Raw genomic sequence first — 15,704 nt, forward strand, 5'->3', positions numbered from 1 at the left:
GTGGGGTCAGATGGGGGAGTGCGCGCCAGGGATCTCCAATCAGCCGCCCCCGCAGGCGGAGCGCCCGCCCAACACCGCGAGGTGAGGACCCCGGGTCCCGCCACCTCAACGCCCTCCAGCTTGAGTACTTGGGAAGAGGACGGTACCCCCGCAGGGAGAGCACCAGCCCCAATCCAGGGCGCCCAACCCGCAGTCCCGACCCTAAAACCCCTCTTTTTGTCTGAACTCAGTGATCTGCGACCGCGCCAACTGCGGCTAGGGGAAGCTTGGGTACAGCAGCGGCCACCGAGCGATCACAGGCGCTAGGGTTCCCAGCCTCTGGGGCTCCAGGACTTAGGCTGCAGGCGTCCCCCACCCCTCCCAAACACGGACCCCTCCTTCCCTGTCCCTGGCTCTCCGCACCTGAACTTCGGGGGAGCCCGCGCCGCCAAACTTTCCGCCGACTTGCAGCGAACTCCGGCCCTGGCCGCGCACCGGGCCCCGAGGGAGGAGAGGGAGGTAGGCGGGGAAGGGGAGGGGGCCGGCCTCTGGGGGGGTCGGGGGAGGGCCGTGGCTCGACACCTACCGGCTCTCAGAGTCGTCCAAGCCGCCACCGCCGCTGCCGCCGCGAGGACGAGGGGGAGGGGCGGGGCGGGGAGCAGCGCTCCGCTCTGGGCACCGCCGCCGCGGTGCGCTCCTCTCCAGCTCCGTCGTCCGCCGTGCCCGGGTCCGGAGCCGGAGTCACGCCGCCTAGGCTGGCCCGAGGCGGGGAGGGGGGGGAGCCTGCAGCACCTGCCCCTCCTCCCCCTCCCCGCGGCCCAAATTAAAAAACAACAAAAAGCAACTAATCACCCCCAAGCAGAGCGCGCCGCGGCGGGCGGAGGGCGAAGCGTGAGGCGCCCGGACTCAGCAGGCGGCGCGCATGGCTGGACTCGGGCTGGCTTGGGCTGGGACGCGGGGCCCGGCTTCGGGGGCAAGGTTCGGCTGCTCTTCTCGCTAGGCTTGGGCGCCTGCTCTCGCTGCCGCCGTCGCCTCTGCTGCCGCCAGTGCCGCCGCCTCTACATCCCCGCTCAGGCTCCGCCGCCTCTGCCGCCGCCGCGCGCCCGCCCGGGCAGGAGCTCTGAACGCTGCCCGGGGGCTGCCGGCAAAACCCGGACCGGACTCGCTGCTCCTCCCCCCCCCACCCCACCCCCGCTACCTCCGCTCCCCTCCCTCCTCCCTCCACCTCCCTCCCAGCGCAGCACCGGCCACTTAGACGCCGCAGGCTCTGAGGCCCGAGCCGCAGTCGCGGCGCCTCCAGCTCCCCGCGCTCTGACGAATTGGCCCAGGCTCAGCTCCCTATCACGCCCCGTCTTCACCTCTTTCCCCACAACTTTACAAAAATAAGAGGACCTCCCCGTTTTATGAGGGGTGCATAGGCTTGGACACCCACCATACTTTAAAATCTGCCGTCCCTCTTCAGCCGTGCCCCTCAGATCAGATGCTTGTAGGTCCGGTATCTCCTAGCGGAGGTCTCTTGGAGCTAGACGCGGTTCAAAGACCCCCACCATTCCAGAGCGCTTTCTTGAACTGGGTGGGCTCTGGTTCCCAGGGAGAAAAAGGGCAGAGATTCCTGTTCCCATTTCACAGATAAAGAAACTGACCCAAGAAAAGACATTTTGCGTCCTATGCCGCCAGTGGCAGCCCGAAGCCCTGAGTCCTGGGGCTAAGGCACTCACATTGTGGTGCCCTGAAACCGTGGCCTACAAACTCCAAGGATAAAACAGCGCCTATCTTAAAACTGCGCGCAGCAGACACTGATTGAAAGAGATTATAAAAACCCATCCGGTACAGATTTAATCCAGCATATCCATGCCGGGCTGATGATATGGCAGAAGTCCTTTTTTCGCCATCTCAGGGATCCATAGAGTAAAGCCCCGGGCTGCTGTAATTCCAAACTGCAGATACTCCCAAAGTGAAAAATTTCTGTAATTCGGTGGAATTCGTGGGGGTGGGTTTGTGTTTCTTTGAGGCAGAGAAAACACAGCCCCCAGACTCCAGACCCTGGGGGGATAGGGAGCAGAGCAGTTGGGGGAAGAATGCCTTGAGTTAAACAGTTGCAACCCTAGATCAATTGGGGCCCAGATAACAGGGAGTTAACTCTGGTGACCCGGGTGCCTCCAGCCACAGGCCTCCCAGCCTGGCCTCTGTGAGAGAAGCCCTGGGAGAAGCGAAACCAGCTCCCACCTCGCTACTTCCTCTCCTCTGTGCAGCCTGCCTGTCTCCTAGGAGGCAGTGGAGGGCCTTGAGGCCGGTTTTTTAAGGGAGCAGACAACTGCCCACCCTCCAAATCTAAATTTGGTGCTGGGACCTTGACTTACTTAGCCAGGAGGTAGGGGAGTGAGAGAGGTGTCAAAGGGCAGAGTTCACCTGGAATGTGTTTGTTGCCTCTCTACCCCTACTGGCCACCTGGGCCATAAGGAGTGGTCCCTCCCCAAACATTGTGGACACTTCCTCCCTTCCTTCCACAAATTCCAAGTGTACTCTTAACTTTATTCAAGGAATGGTTCCCTAGGGGAGGTGTTTAGCCTTTCCTCTCCTCTCCAGCACCCTTCCTCAAAGTCAACCCAAGCAAACATACTATGTGAGCAAAAGCAAGGTACTTGCTCTGGGAACACAGTTTTAAGAAAAGTGAACACCTCTTATCACCCCTAAACTACTTAAAAACACATTCTAGGTCCCACCCTGATGTGAGGTACCATGTTGGCACTGACCATACAAAGAAAAAGGAGGGAGGGTCCCAGATCTCCAAACACTTAGCCCACCTCCATCTACCTTTTCTGGGGAAGCTGAGGCACAGACTGTGAGGAGGCACCTGTTCCCCAAGAGTTAGCAGCAGGCCTCAGAGGATTAGGATCCAAGAAATGAAGCTCAATCCTGCAGAGTTCCTGAAGCTAAGGGTCAGTGCAGAATCAGGTCTGCACACCTAAAAGAAGCTTCATGCTAGCATTCATGGGGGAGGGTGGATAGTGGCTTCCACCTTAGGGAATTAGTATTATCCACTTTTTTACTGGAGACTTCTGCCCCCAATTCAGAAGAGCAAAGCCATGGGGCTGCAGGCTGCAATAGAGATGAGCCAGGTGATTCCAAAGGTGACTTTCTCGGAGTAGGGGTTTTGGTGCACACCTGGCCCGGTTTAGAGGATGGATCTAGGAGTCTTCCCCTGCTCCTGGAAATTAAGAACTGGAGGGAGATCCAGACCCTCTCGTATCTCACCCAGGTAGGAACCAGAGGGGAGAAGGGCAGAATTGTTGACATGGAAAATGCAACATGAACAGGAAATGTCACGTGCAAACCATCCACACAGAACTCTCCACCATCACAAATGAGACAAGTGGGGGACACCCAGGAAGGATCCAGTGCCAGTCTGGCCTTGGGGAGATCATCCCCATTTTAGCCCCCTTCCATAGGATGTGAAGCCACCCTGATTCACTATTTCTATCCTTACTCCCTGCCTCCAAAGAGAAATATTTAAGTTTCACATTGTTATTCAGTCAGTTTAGATTCAGGAAACAAATTCCTTAAGTTTCCAGCACCTTTGGAGAAGAGAGGGGCCTGTCTTCTAGGAAGGAGTATGTTTAGCACAATGCTCTCTCGGGGCAGGGAATTGTGCTAAACAGCTAAGGTGCATTATCTCATTTAAGCCTTACATCAGCCCAGCAGTAGTATCATCCCCATTTTTCAGATGAGGAAACTGAAGTGAGACTGGAACCAAAGTTGTTCTCCTAATCTCTGAGATTGGCTATCCTAGTGAGGCTTCTCACATACAGATCTGCCCTGAGGTTCACTTGCTTTACATTCTGTAGTGATTCCTCAGAGCCCAGCAGGCTCATCCCAAGCCCCTTTTCCCGCTGGACCTGGCTTCACTAACCAGCCCTATGCCTCCCTGAAATCCCTGGGCCCTGCTGACCAATAACACCCAACACTAGTGGTTCCCTCAGAAACCCCAAAACTTTTCCTTCAAGTTTCCATGGCTTTACATGCTCCCTCTGCCCAGAAGGGCCATAATCAAGCCCATCTCATGAACTCCTCAATGAAGACCAACAGCATGTGTCACCTCCACTGGGAACTTCTGATTCCCAGCCTGTTTGGCCCATATCTACAGGGCCACCATTAGCCTTTGTGCAAATTAGAAAACAGTACTCCCTTTGGGCAGATATACGCACCCGTTTGGCAGCAGGTCATGAACTGTCTTTCAATCTTCCTAGTCCTTTGTCAGGGGCCTTTTTGCAGTGCATGCACTGAACTATACTCTCTGGCCAGGCTTTGGGGCCCCTCATCTGTTCCCTCCTATGGCCACAGTGACCACACTGCACAAAAATAGCTTTTATTTACTAAGTTGTCTCCCCACCCCCTCATTACCACCACCCATGAAAATTCTTTGAAGGTAAGGGAAAATCTACCTGTCCTGGGCCTGGAGCCTGGGCACTAAGTAGGTACCACTAATAACAATTGTAGCCAACATCTTCTGAGAACTTTCTATATGTCAGGCATCACATTAATTACCCTACATGTATATGCTTACTTAATCATAAGGCTCAGACACCTGCTCAAGGTTACCAAGTAGCAAAACCAGGATTTAAATCCATGCCTTGTCTGAGGGATCTGCCTTTTCCACGACCACCATTTATCAGCTAATGTCGGTCATTGATTAAACATTCAATGACTGGGAAATGGCTGCATGAAGAGAAGTATAGGAGTTACAGTGTCCAATAAAGATAGCCAATCCAGAGCCTGGCCTAATGTCTACCCCTCTTGGGCCCCAGTCTCACCCCCCACCCCCACAATGTAACACAGAGGATGGGAACAGGGTCATTTGGAACCCTGACTCAGGACAGTAAGTCTTCAGTGGAGTCACAGTGTACTGTGTTACTTCAACCAAAATCCCAGGGCAGGCCTGGGAGTGCAATCATGGGCAGGGGAAAAGACACAGGCTCGGGCCTTTGGGGCCTCAGCCTTCACATAAGTGCCATTAGTCCTAAATCTTCCTACTCCAGCCCCCATGATCTTTGAAAGGACAAAAGATCTGTGAAACTAGAGGGGAAAATCAGAAAAGTCAGGTCTGTCTCTTAGGAGGCCAAGGCTCATCCATTCCTGAGAAGTTAGTTTGGTGGCCCAAGACTGGCCCTGAGCTGTGTAAACAGGGGGGAAGGGAGGAGAGCTGAGGGGGACTCCAGTTCCAGAACAAAATGACTGGGTGAGGCTGGGAGGGAGCAGAGATCAGGCCAACATTTACACTTCGTATTTCCCCTAGCCCATGCACAGCTACATACATGCCACAGACAACCAGACATAGCCCCAATCTCTGCCAGACACAGGGAATTCAGCCTGTTTGTGGAGTGAGGGCAGGTTTTTTGTTTTTCTTTTGAGGGGGGGGGGCGCCTTGTCCCTGACAGTAACTCTTGACTTTTCTATGCACAATCATGGTTCAACTGTCTCTCCTATAGGAATGGACAGCGTGTTCCCAGAGACCAAAGCTGTGGTTCCAGGGCCCATCCCCTCCCTGTCAGGAAGAGGGAGGAGCCTAGGGGTAAATGAATGGGGCCTGGGGGAGGGCACAGTGTCCCAAACCTGGAGGCCCCAGACCAGGCCCAAAGGGAGGGGTGCCTTGGGCATCCAAAAGCCAGCCAGGCCTGAGAGTGTCCTACCTAAGACCTGTAGACTAGGGTGGGGTGGAATGGGGAAGGCTTGCTGAAGTTGAAGGGGTGAGTCTCAACCTCCTCTTACAGACCAGGCCCGAAAGGCAGGGAAGGGTGGTAAATGCCCCTTACACTGGGACTTTTGAAAACAGAACTGAGCCTCTCTCCTCGCATCAGAGGACTCCACGCACCAGCCCCTACTTTACCTTCCCCTTAGATTCCTGAGAATGGGGTGCTCAGACAGTGCCTGGGGGTGGGCCCGGAATGAACTGCTCTTTGAACTGGCGGGACTGGTTCTGTGTCTAGCCGCCTGGGAAGTCACGGGTTGCCTGCCAAGCTTGGGAGGGAGGCCTCAGGAAGGGGCCCCTCGTAAATCGTTAACTCCCACAGCTGCCACCTCCACTGCCTGTCCCCTTGGGCCCCACCCCCAGTTGTGACTCTGGCTCTCAAAGAGCCCACCCCAGGCCAGAAGTCAGAGGTTAGAGGTAAAAGCCAAAGGTCCCAGCACCTGAGCAAGACCCTCCTCCAACTATGGGGGAAGAGGGGAAGGGAGGGTGCCTATGGGGAAGGCACTTCTAAGTTCAGAGCTTCTCATCCTAGTTTGCCCTCTAGCCTTCCTGCTGCAGCCCTAACCTTTGCCTCTTAGGGCAGCCCCTGGGCAAGTCCCAACCCCATCAGACCTTTATTTTCTTCAAGGAGATAATTATGCCAGTCCCACTCACTCTACCTCAAGGAGTGTCACCAGGACTACATAATGAATGGATTGAGCAAAAAAACTAGATACTGGTCAGAATTGGGATAGGATCCTTAGCATTGTTCCAACCCTGCTTCCTGGTGCTGGGGTCCTCCAAGGGAAATAATAAAGGCTGCTTTTCTAGAGGCATTGTGCTAAGTAAACCCTTTACCTGCTTAGTAATCTGTTTAGCAATCACATTCCCATTTTGCAGATAAGGAAACTGAGGCTCTGAGAGGAGCGGTGACTTACCCAAGCTGTGTCACCTGTACAGGATCAAGGCCAGGATTTTAGTCAATTTTGTACTCTCAAGCTGAGTCCTTGAAGGGTTCTGTCTCCTCAAATTACTAAACTACAGGTGAGGAGACACCCTAAAGGCAAAATGGGCTAGTTAATCCGCTTCAGTAGTGTTTGTGTGCGTGGGGTGGGGGAGGAGCTGAGATGGGGCAGGTAGGTGAGTATAGTGGGCAGGAGACTGGCAATGTCCCCCACCACTCTCTGTGAGCCTCTCCTTTGGGCCATCTTCCCTCCCTTAGGTCACATACCCCCAGGTGCTACCACAGGGGAGGCCTGACTGCTGCTCCCCAGACCCCCAGTAGAATTCTCCTGCCCCAGACAAGTTAATGAGGAAGGATTAATGGTGGTGCTACCACCCTTTTCGCTAGGGAGCCATCTCAGAAGCAAAGAGATGGAGACAAAAAATAAATAAAATTCAACTTTTAATCAAGATTGCAGATTCAGAAAAGATTCATAAGTGAAATGATTCCCTGAGGAAATATAAAAAGTTACTTACGGCATGGCTAAATTGGGCATGCTTCAATCAGGGGCTGTTGAGAAATCATTAAGATATACAAGACAATTTTTTAGATATATGTGAGCTCTATCAGGAGGGCTGGCCACTGCTCCAGTTAGATCTGGCCCTGAGCTGGCGCTTGGCCTCCAGTGTCACCTCCTCCCACTCAGACCCATGGCTTATTTGCCAGGCCCCAGGAGCCACTGTCCAGAGGTTGCCACTGCCCCCAGGAGCCCAGAGACTCTAGTAAGGGAGAGTGGAGTAGAAGGGATTAGGATTAAGCAGAACTTTTTAGTGTTTCAAGGAGCTTTTCCCCTTTCCAATAGCATAATGGGATGTAGCAGGGCAAGAACTACATACTTGCCCTGAAAAACTAAAGAGGGGACCCCCTTCATTTCCCCTGACCCCTTCCCCTAATTCTTGGATCAACCTGAGGAAGTGGGTGCCCTATTTGGACACAGGACCAGAATGCCCTTTCAAAATTGTATCTCAGGGCTTTGCCCTTGGGGAAGAGGGCAAGTCATTCCTTTGGTTCCTCTCTCCAGGGAAAACGGGGAAGTGAACCCCCTCCCCCATGGTGGGGTTGGGGGGGCAGTTTTCAAGGATGATCACTAGCTCTTAAGAGAACATTCTCCCTCCCCTTGTAGCCACCTTCATTTCTCTGGTCGCAGGCATATTATCTGAGGTCTAACCCTCCTGTCCTGTAGCCTGCAGGGGTCTTTCTACTCCTTGCTTTCCCCATGCCTAGGGCTTTCAGAGGCCAGGGCATTAGTGAAACATGGAAGATCCTTGCTGGATACTGATCACCCTCCCAATTCTGTGCAATCTTAGAGGCCAGGACTCCTGGGGCCTCAGACAGGGTCAAGGTCTTATTATGCATCTCCATGCTTGGTTAAGGCCTGGTCCCCAGTTGGTGTTAAATGTTTATTGAAGTGGAGGGAGAAAATCAGGAGGGGCTGGGCAATCGGTCCCATGAGAGTGGGTGTGGAGAAGGGAGATGGGCCAGAGCCTGGTGAGGGGACGGTAATGGCAAGTGCCTAGACCCCCTTTCTTAGGCCCATCTGCCTGATAGCCCTCGCTTCCATCAAATCATCAAGGAAAGCAAGAAACTCGAGCCGGATGGTGGTGGCCACGCTGCCTTGTGGGTGACCCGAACCCGATCCCGGCCAGGCCGAGGCTCTATTTTAAACCCCAGCCCCAAACTGCCACCTCAGCCAGCCTGGCCCATCTCTGGTTACAAAGCCACTGCCCACCTCCCAGCCACTTCCTCCTCTCCACCCTGGGAGCCCCCTAGACTGGGTTCAATGTGGGCAACCCTGCTCTCTCTGTGGACCTTAGTCTGTCAATTGGCATCAATGCCTCTCTCCATTCCTTTAGTCTTGCCCACTTAGGCACTCTCATTCCTCTACCCACAGAGGGACCCATTGGCCTGTATTCTGACTGAATCTCCCTGTGGATAAGGGTTCTCTTCCACTAGAGTTAAGGATTCACTCTGGCCACAGAAACTGAAATGTTGGACTCTGACTGTGGGGGCCAGAGCATGCAGGCCAGGATAGGGTAGATGCTATAGAAGGAAAGGAAGTAGTTTAGATATAAGTAGGGACCTCCCAGCAGTGAGACTGTACACTAGAGAACTTTCCTTCACGTCAATGCCTGCCTGTCAGTTTGGGCAGGAAAAGGAAGGCGATGACTCCAGAGGGAGTCTGGCTCAAGGACTTATGGGATAGGGGACTCAGGGACCATTCAGCCAGCCCACTGTGCCTTTCTCCCTCCCCCACCCCACCCCCACTCCCTTCTTGGAGGGGACAGATTGGCACTCAGGTGGCCCAGCTGTCAGCTGGCTGAGCCTGCTGGACTTGTGTCTATAATCCTTCTACTTTAGGCAGTAGCCCCCACTGGCTCTGAGGCCTGTCAGCCCCACCCCTACCCAGCCCAACACCAGCAGACATTGCCAGGGCACCAAGGGAAGTGAGGAGGCTAATCATCCATGCTTGTTCCCCCCACCTCAAGCTGGCTGGACAGAAGGGCGTCCAGGCAGGCTGAGTACCCCCATGACTGCACCCACTTCCTCACCCCCCTGCTGTGTAGTCCAGCAGTGAGTTGTTGGCACCAAGCCTGGTGCAGCTGAGCAGTGACACCAACAGCCCTGCCATCACAGACAAGCATAGTTCCCTCCAACCTGGCAGGTGGGGCCATGGAGGCTGAGGGAAAAGGGTGTCTCTCACCCTCCTGGGCCTGAGATATCTAGGAACAGGGCCATTTTTGAAACTTTCCCCTCCACTGCAGAGGATCTTTGGCATTCCCAAGGTTCCTGGCTGCCCCTTCCAACCTGGAGGGCTTGTCTTCATGACCAATGGTTCCCAACTATAATTGATTTTGCCTCCCAAGGGATATTGAGGCATGTCTGGAGGCATTTTTGTCTGTCACAACTGCTGCTACTAGCATCTAATGGGTAGAGACCAAGGATGTTGCTAAATATTCTATAATGCACAAGACAAAGAATTAAATGGCCCAAAATGTCAATAGTGCTGAGGTTGAAAAACCTTGGGAAGAACTTCCCTGATTAATCTGGGAGACTGGTAGAAGGCAGGAGGTATTTTACACATACACAGTGGCTAGGCTCATCATCTCCCACCCCACAATCAGAGAGGGTCCTTCTGCCATTCTGGCTTCAAAGGCCTGTGGACTGCGGAATGTGGTGTGCAGCCTGCCTGCTCAACTACCCACCCACCAACCTCTGGGTTTGTTAGAAGTGTGCCCACAATGTGTGTGTGAGAAGGCTGTCAAAATTCTTTACCTGCCCATGGAGGGGGACTCAGACATATCCCACCCACTAGGCAAGCTCTACAGAGCCCTCTCCCCAAGAGGATTCTGGGCCTATGGAAAAAAATAGGGGCTGCCCTGCCCCTCCCATTCCCAGAGGGCTGGCCCAACCTGTGGCTGTTTGGAAGTTCTGGCCTCCTCCTCCTCATTTCCCTATCATCTTCCATTTCTATTTAGGAGGCAGTCATGGTGGCTCAGCTCTTGTCTCTGGTTTCCTAGGGAGCTCTGCTGAAGCAGCCCAGCTTCCGTGGATCCATCTGTCAGGGAGGCTGTTCCGCGCCATCGATTGCTGTTCCCATGGGGCTGTGCTGCTTGAGGGACCCTATGTGTAGCCCAGATAGGAGGAAACCACACCGATAGGAGTGGTTGGGGGCAGCTTGGCAACAGGCAGAACTGAGGGGGACTGACACTTCAATGAGAAGGAACAAAGCTAGACAGGCATGAGAAATGCAGAGGGCCAGGGGCAGCAAGGCAAGAGGCTGGCTAGAATGACCTCTGAAGCCAGCGGGTACCCTAAGGACCCAGTTTTACCTTTGGACACACCAAATTCTCACTTGCAAAGACAATAATAACTGACATTTATTGAGCAGGAACAGAGTGCCCAGCATGGAATTGGGAGCTTTGCACATCTCTGCTTTCATTTGAGGCTCACACCTATCCAAAGCAGATGCTGTTATTCTCCTCTGACAGGGAAGGAAGCTCAGAGAGGTTGCAACACTTGTCAGCAGCTACACAGAGGAGCTGGAGCTAGATTTGGAGGCAGGTCAGCCTGGCCCATGGCCGTGCCCCAACCCCAGACAGCCAACCAGGCCTGGAGGGAGAGGAAACTTGTCTAGCCAGGCAAGAGGCCCTGCCTACCCTCCCCATGGAGCCACCTCCTCCCCTGGGCACTGTGACATCTGCCCTGCTTCCTGGCCCCAGACAGCTGCTCAGAGCCACGTCAGCACTTCCACGGGGAGCCTGGAAACTGACTCTGGCCCCTGGGCAATGGGGGACCAGGGAGGGCTAAAGAGTGGGTGACCCACTCAGCCAAGCAGGCAAAGGGTGTTATGACCTTGGGCCAAGCTTCTCTGAGCCTCAGTTTCTCCTGTGTGGGTGGGTGGCAACGGCTTTGGGAAGGGGCTCAAAAGAGGATACAGTATAGCATACTGGGTGGATAAAGAGCAAACATTCCCACACAGCCAGAGTGGTGGGATGAACTGGTTGTGTGACACTGTGACCAACTGTATGGTTGTGTGGGGCTGCCCTTGGGCAGCCTGTGACCCCTACTGTCCACTGGGGCCAGTTGGTCAGGAGGGTGAGGAGGGGGTGGGGAGCAGTCTGTGCCCGCCCAGGCCTGCACTCTGGCTGGCTGAGGCCAGAGATAACCAGAGCCTCCAGGAAAATCATTAGCATCTGTTTAGGCCACAGCAAAGTTGGCTGGCCAGAGCCTCCACCCGCAAGAAAAGGCCCGCTTTGCCCCCACCCAGGCAAGCACTAGGACTAGCACCCCCCTCCAAGGCCCCGCCCAAACTGGTGTGGTGACAACAGACACCCACCCAGAGAAGGGGAGGGGCCTGGGTGCAGGCCAGGCAGGCAAGGGTCGGTATGCTGTCCGGGTGGTGTGGACCGGATGGACACTCCGGTCCATGCTCTGGGCAATCCAGGCCTGCTCTTGGCAGCGCCCACACTGGCAGCAGCCCAGGGAGTGTGTGGAAATGACACCGCCAGGGCGGCGGAGATCCCCCCTCCTGACATTGGCTGGAAAGTGGAGCAGCTCGTCAGGGACAATCAATGGCGATCGATTGCTGCACGGCTCTGGCGGACAGTGCGGGGGAGGGGCGACAGGGGCTGAGGTCAAACAACACACAGACCCGAAAAGGGAAACAGCAGCACAGAGGGGTTACACAGACACACAATCTGTATAGGGAAACACCAATTTGGGCCACTGCCACCACAAAGGAGGCACATTCACCACAAGGAGTTACACCACACCACAACAGTCTGACACAACTGGGGTCAAACAAATGGTCCACATGGATACATACAATAGGGTCACATACATACAACTATTCAGTTGGTCACACTATCACACAACAGTTCACTTCACCACAACAGGGCCTCATACCACAATGGATTACCCTATACCAGACACCTACATCACCAGGACACAAAATGAGTCATACATTCCACTAGCTGGTCTCAACCACACAACAGTAGGGAGTTATATACTTTGGCTGCACAACAAAGTCACACAACAAAGCAAAAAAGTTACACAGCCAAATTATACATCATCCCCACAATTTAAAAACAAAACAGTCAAATGGGTATCACACTATGCAACAATACAATGGTGTCCCATATTGGCAACACAGGATCATGAGCCCAAAACAGAGCCATACAGCACAAATTGTACCCCCGCAACTAAGACACAGATGCAGCTGTTTCATATCCCCTAACACAAATATAGAGTGTCCCCAAAAATGTATATACACTTTGTTGTTGTTTTTTAAATATATTTTTATTGATTTCAGAGAAGAGGGAGAGAGAGAGAGAAACATCAATGATGAGAATCATTGGTTGGCTGCCTCCTGCACGCCCCCCACTGGGGATCGAGCCTACAACCCAGGCATGTGCCCTTGACCGGAATCGAACCCGGGACCCTTCAGTCCACAGGCCGATGCTCTATCCACTGAGCCAAACCAGCTAAGGCTATACATACACTTGGAATAATTATAAAGGCAGTGTTTATTAAAATACATTTCATTTTCAAAATTGAGCTATCAGTTGTTAAAATCTGTACACATTTTTGGGGGACACCCTGTATAACATGGCACAATGAACAAATACTGTGGCACAGGCAAACTAGCATCAACTCACAGGGCCAGGCACCTGGTAAGTGTTCAAAACACAGAGGGTCTTAGGATCTACCATTATTATACATATCATAATAATCTACCATTACACACACCTTGAAAACATAACTCAAGTGTCACAAACACAACTCAGTGGTTGTGTGACAGTGTGACCAACTTTATGGTTGTGTGGGGCAGCCCTGCTGCACTCATCCACATAGCCACATATTATCACTTCCCCTAGTAAAGTCAGAACAGCCACACACTCTCTGGGACTTTGTTAGGGAAACCACCCCTAATCTCTTACCAGGTACATAGCTACTGACCCTATTTCCTGCCACTCTCACGAAGTCATAGAACACAAAGCACCTCCCACCCAACAGTGATCCAGTTACATAGGGTCCCAGAACCTCCCACATAAACTTACTAAGGACCATCCCTAACCAGTCACTCTCTGTAATCCATTATTTCCCCATGCATAAACTGAGGCATCAGTTCTAGAGCCCTCCGAAAAAATCAAAAACACTCCCTAGTCCAAATCCAAAGCAGGAAACTGGAGTAGCTCCTGATCTCAGCCATCCCCCCTCCAACCCCCATTCCCAGTGGTGCATGTGCATGGGAGCAGAGCCAGATGATCATTCCTTCAACACACCCTTATAGGCCATTCCTGTAGTTTGTTCCAGTGTAGGGCCACTTCCTCCAGTTAAGGCCTGGGTCCTCCCCAAGGGCTTCCAGGAGTCCCTTGCAGCCAGGGTGCTCCCCCTTAAGGTTTTACCTGGAAAGACTTCCAAGATTCCCAAGTTTTGCCTGGTTGTGACCTTAGCTAATTCCCCAAACTGTATGTGCCTGGATCCCAAATCCTGCCTGCTGATCCAAGACACACACACACACACACACACACACACACACACACACACACACACTAACCAGGGAGAGTTGTAGGTCCACTAGGTGGCTTGTGACCTAGGATGGGAATGCAAGGATCCTGGGCTGTAGGCAATGCTACACATCATCCATGGCTTATCCTTACTCTCATCCTTCAGGGTAGGTCTGGGAAACAAATAAGTCTGGCCTCCCTTCATATTACCCCCTTACCTCCATGGCTGGAGGCAACTCTTCCTACCACCAGCTCAGGCTTTTATTTACTGAGATAGCTGGATTTCCCTCTGTCCCCCAAGAGAAGCAAATGAACAGACAGACCCTGGGCAAGGTCACAGTCACACAGGATGGCTAGGCTTATCCATCCAAATGCCTACCCATTCTGCTTGTGAATATTTACAAGCCTTGCCAAGTGGGTCCCAAAAGGGCCTGGACAGCCTGCTTTAGGGTCCCTGGGTATGCCAGGAGCTAGTCCTGCTCCAAGAGAAGCAAATCTCTGGCTTGTACAGGAACCCAGGAAAGATGCCCCACTGTCCATGCCTACCTCCCGTAACCTACAGGCATCCAAAGCCACAACCCTTTAATTTGATAAGGACATTTTCCACCAAGCATTGCCTATGGATGGAAGGAGGAGTATCTTCTAGATGAAAAAACAAAGGAGAAATAAATTAGTTGCCTAAGAATATACAACTGAAGTCATGGGCCTGTAATTTAAAACTAGACTTAATTCCTGCTCCTCAAAGGCTACACAGCTTAGGCTCACACCCATATGCATAAACACTAAGGAATGTTCATGCTCACAATTTTCACACTCTTACAAGTTCCTATACACACAAGCAGCCCCCCCACCCCGCGCGCGCGCGCGCGCACACACACACACACACACACACACACACACACACACACACACACAGTCTACACTCTCCCACGCCTGAGGCCTGTCAGCCACATTCTCCACGGCTCCCTCCCTCCAACAGGGACAGGGGCAGGCAGTCCACATTCCCAGGTTTCCGCCCTGACCCTGACCCCCGCCCCCCTCCCTACTCAGAGCACACATTCCTGCTGCAGCCAGATAACCAGCCCCAAGGGGAGGCCAGGGGGAGAGCAAGGCATTCTGGGGGCCAAGCTGCAGGCCCTACTCTGGACTGCCTAAACACTGCTCTACTGCCTGGGTATGGCATGGTAGGAGCTAGCTTTCCCTGCAGGGATCCTCCACTTCTCTAGACAGGCTAGAAGACCCAAGGCTTTCTTCCTTATTTCAAAGACTTTCTTAGGTCTAGAATTTCTGCTCCAGAAAGTCTTTCAACCCACCTTTTGGATGTAAAATCTCTTATAGAGTTAGGAGCTAGAGCAGGATCTGTGAGTCTCCAGGACTCCTCTCTCCCTCCCCGCTTAAGAATCTTTCAGCAGGTGAAAGCCTGGGTTCCAGGCACCAACAGCCCCAAGGCAGCTTTCCCCATCTGGGGGTAGTAGGGGTTAATTCTCACAGCTCTGTTTGGGATACAGCCACTTGGCGAACTCAGCAGATCTGGAGCTATTTGCATACCCAGATGGCCAAGTCTGGAATTTCAAAGAATTCCCCAAGAAGAGGCAGCTGGCTTATGGGTAGTGGCTCTGGAGGCTCACAGCTGTTGGGCTAGAAGACTGGGGAGCCCAGGACCCCAAAACACAAGATAGATTGAAAGGACAAGAACATTTCCTAGGCTTTATCACTAGCCCCCAGTTCTGTTACTCCAGTCCCCAGGCCACCATCCCTCAGGGTATGAAAAGCTATGTTCTGGTTGCCCAAAATAAGTGGGCAGGCAAATGAGATTGGGCTAAGTTGGAGTCACAGGGACTGCCTTCCTCTGGCAAAAGGCAACAGTGACACCATGTAGAGAGCGGCCAGAAATAAAGAGTCCTCTTGTTCACATAAAGCAATGGACAGACCTTTGCCCTCATGCAACCTGCAGCCAAGTGGGCAAAGGTCCTGGTCTGGACCTTAC

General features: G+C 53.1%; 1 protein-coding gene across 2 annotated transcripts in view; it reads right to left on the bottom strand.

Moving 5' to 3' along the window:
• The window catches only part of CXXC5 (CXXC finger protein 5), a 33,013-nt gene extending 31,889 nt beyond the window's left edge, over window positions 1–1,124 (bottom strand). The window contains exon 1 of one of the 2 annotated variants that reach the window (XM_080674163.1): window positions 566–1,124. The gene's annotated coding sequence lies outside the window, so the exon portion shown is untranslated. Of the gene's footprint in view, window positions 1–402; window positions 474–565 lie in introns of those variants that run through there. The other variant, XM_080674164.1, reaches the window with a different exon arrangement.
• Between the last annotated feature and the right edge of the window lie 14,580 nt (window positions 1,125–15,704).

Source organism: Plecotus auritus (assembly GCF_963455305.1).
Source record: "Plecotus auritus genome assembly, chromosome: 6".
NCBI classification, from domain to species: Eukaryota; Metazoa; Chordata; class Mammalia; order Chiroptera; family Vespertilionidae; genus Plecotus; species Plecotus auritus.